The 3,758-nt window shown below is 41.6% G+C and overlaps 1 pseudogene; it reads left to right on the top strand.

Annotated features, from left to right (window-relative positions):
• Window positions 1-592: 592 nt before the first annotated feature.
• Window positions 593-3,409, top strand: LOC120766229 (annotated as a pseudogene).
• The last annotated feature ends 349 nt before the right edge of the window (window positions 3,410-3,758 follow it).

Raw genomic sequence — 3,758 nt, 5'->3', positions numbered from 1 at the left:
TGGGCGCAATTGGCTGTTTTCTCTCCAGAGGAGCCGAAATGCTCCTTCGATGCTTCCAGCTACAAAATAAGTCCATACCTGGTATATAAGACTGGCAGCTGAACAAGAAGAAGAAACCCAACAAAGTCTGCAAATAAATACTTGTGACCATATGCAGGACGTCGATAAAGGCTCTATCGAAAGCTGATAATAAAACCAGTTTCGGTATCCGCAAGACTAAAATGAAGATATTCCCAGGCGAGAAAGCAGCTGAAGAAGACAACATCGGAGATGACGACGATACCAACCAATTGCTAACGAGGTGGCAATAAAAGAACAAACTTGCACCACAAACTTAAATAATCCGTATTGAGGGTCCCTTTATCGCAACTTGATTACAGAGCTCTGAAGTTTTTAATCTCTTTATAAGAAGTAAAGTAATTGTACCGTAATTACATATAAATAAATTAACAATAAAAGTCAAATTTCCTTGATTAAGTCTCTTTTTATTTTGCCGTCTATCTCATATAAATGTTGTGCTTCAAAGGAGTTAACGGTTTAGTTTATATTGTCACATCAAGCGAAAGCGTTTCTAAATTAAAACATAACCAAAATGAACGCCAGAGATTTAGGAGGAACGTCGCTACTTTATTCCTATGACGACGAGCCGCGTATTGCTAACTTATTCGTCGCATAAGTAACCTTCTTCAAAGCCACTGGACAAATTCCATTTAATGTGGGTTATATTTACTGCTGTTTCTTCATAACGCAATCCCTTCACATGGCTATGCTTTTCTTGATGACCTCCTATGATATGTTGCTCAGCGGAAAACTAGAAGAGATCACCGACGCACTCACCATGACCATCATATTTTGGTTTAGCGCTTATGCGGCCTTTTACTGGTTGCTACGTTGGGAACGTCTTTTGGCTTTTTTGCAGCGCATCAATCAATATTATTGGCATCACTCGTTGCCCGGCTTGAGCTTTGTGAGCGCGTATCGCTCTTTTATTTTGGCTAAACGTATTACTATTGTGTGGGTGCTGACCTGCGTGGCCGGTACGGCGCTGTACGGTTTAGCTCCACTGGTCATGGGTGTGCGCACGCTACCACTGAAGTGCTGGTATGCCTTTGATCCGTTGGTAGGTGAATTTTTTGGAATACATTTTCAATATATTGTTATTTAAAGCTTTAGTTATTTTTGCTTACAGCAACCTTTTGTATACGGGCTGGTGTATGCTTTACAATTTACGGCTCAGATAATAATGTGTGCCACTTTCGGTAATGGCTCCGCTTTGTACGTTTCATTGGTTATGCTCATGTGTGGACAGTTCGATGTGCTTTACTGCAGTTTGAAGAACTTGAGTTACTATGGTCGTTTGTGCGCCTGCTGTGATGTGAAGAAATTGCGGTAGGTTAAATATTTGTGCTTTTAAGATCACTTTCAGCGTTAACTAAATTGATTTGCCTTAATTAGATTGAGTATGTCACTATTTGGTAGGCAAAACTTTTGGCCAGCCGACCTTTGGATTCTTGCTCGGTATCATATTCGACCTTGCTATTGAACTCGAGCTAAATTGTCAATGCGACCGAGAAAGGGAGGCTCATTTGAAAGTAAATTCAACGATTTAATTCTCTGGTAACGAAGAATGGATCAATGGTTCTGTGATCGATAGGTTCAACAGCGAAATCAACATATTCACCGACGGATCAAAGGGTGAAATACGAATATGAGCGAACCTACTGCCGTAGTAATCCATACCTAGAAAGTAGCTTAGAACTAAATGACAACAATTCAGGTTTTCATGCCGTAATTATAGGCATTACAAAGAGTGCAAGTGAACTTTTGCTTCCTTCTAATTAAGTCTTGCTGCTTTAGGTTATGCTGGTAAGCGATAAATATACTCTCAGTATGTAACTCAGTTAACATCATATGTTTCCCCAGTCATATAGGAATAGAAGAAAATGAAAATGCAGATAAGTTGGCCGGCTGGAGTGAAGTAGGTGGTCAAAATCCTATGAGTTGGCCCCGGCCTTTCAGCTTCTTCCGGAATTGTTTGAAGCAATGGATCCTTAAGAAAAACCTCAGGTCTTGGAACACAATCAACATAGGACATACCACAAAGTTACTTTGGGGTAGTGTTTATGGTCGATGAACAAAAAACTCCTCATAGCAAAAAGAAGTTTAGTAACATTATAGGGGTCATCACAGCGCACCTACTTTTAAGATACCACTTTCAGAAAATGCAATAAGTGGGGTCAGCGGTATGCACAGCATGCGTGGAGTATGATAAGGCACTGGAACATTATCTGTGCGATTGCCAAGCCTTCAGCCGTATGAGACGGAACATATTCAACGGCTCCCAATGCTCTATCTTAAGAGAAATGAGACATGGGGTGGAAAAGAATAAGGTTTTCTGTTTACCAAATCCACTGAGCTGTTGGAGAAGGATTAATTTGGTTCCTACCCGGGAGCACGATGAGCCTTCTGATGACCCAAGTCCGGCCGCCTGCGCTCACTTTTCAAACCAACCATTTGGTTCGGGATAACAGCTTAGCTTATCTGCTTTAAAAGATTGCGCTTTAACGAGTAGTGGGTACGCAGTGGGGTCGCAGAAAAGGACCTTCATGAAAACCGTTCTGCTATTTTAATTTCTTAGTTCTTGAAAACGGGTATTCTTGTTGTCTCTTCTGGATTTTTCAAAATTCTTATGGTTTTAAAACCAATCAATATATTTGTTATAATTCTTAAGAAATCACTACACGCTGCTTTAAATTCCTCTGTTCTAGCAAAGAACAAGCTGCCCTGCCAAAACCTTCCGACGACGAATTGAATCAGTATATGTATTGCGAAGAACACTTAACCAACCTCTCGACACTTCAACATTTATACACCCAAAAGCCGGCGGTGACGTTACCGGAAGCCCTGCATTTGGCTGTAGTGCAGTGTGTGCAATTCCATAGTTTTATCCTGGACGTCTGCAAGGAGATGGAGGAACTTTTTAATCCTTTTTGCCTTGTTAAATCGATACAAGTAACTTTGCAGCTTTGTTTATTGGTCTTCATTGGCGTTGTGGTGAGTTGTTGTTGAAATATGCTGCCGCAGTATTGTTTACCACCAACGCCATCGTTAAATTTGATTTTCAATTTCTTCACTTTCGATTTTGTACTCTTCGCTTCAGGGCGAACGTTCTTTAGTGCGCATTTTGAATTTGGTCCAATATGTGACCCTTACATTTATCGAGTTGGTGATATTCACTTACTTTGGTGAGTTGTTGCGCAGGCATAGTGTGCGAAGTGGTGAGGCGTTTTGGCGTTCGCAGTGGTGGACCCACACCATCCTCTTCACTGAGGTTTTGGCCTTATTTCGACATAGTGATGCCTTGTGGAGGATGGAGTCGTGTGTAGAGGTTAAACGGTTAAACCTATGAGAGTTGCACCCGCCACGATGTCAAGATCGGCTTCCCGACCTTAACGTCAGGAAGGGCGGAGAAGGTATACTTGGCACAACGGTCGATAAGTTCAGCCTTCATGAGAAAACATCCCTAAATGTGTTGAAGCTGATCGACCGAAATATGGTTATCTGTAGTACTAGATTCCAGCATAGGAAAGTTCTTCAAGCTACCTGGCTGTCTCCGGACCGAAAAGCCACCAACCAGATCGAACATGTTATGATATAAGGAAGACACGTTTCCAGTGTTTTAGATGTGCGTATGCTCCGTGGTCCTGACATTGCCTCGAACCTCTATCTTGTTGCAGTCAACATACGTATCCGCCTTT

Source organism: Bactrocera tryoni, chromosome 1 (genome assembly GCF_016617805.1).
Source record: "Bactrocera tryoni isolate S06 chromosome 1, CSIRO_BtryS06_freeze2, whole genome shotgun sequence".
NCBI lineage: Eukaryota > Metazoa > Arthropoda > Insecta > Diptera > Tephritidae > Bactrocera > Bactrocera tryoni.
The sequence above is the reverse complement of the archived record's forward strand: the minus strand, read 5'-3'. Positions and strand labels throughout refer to the sequence as shown.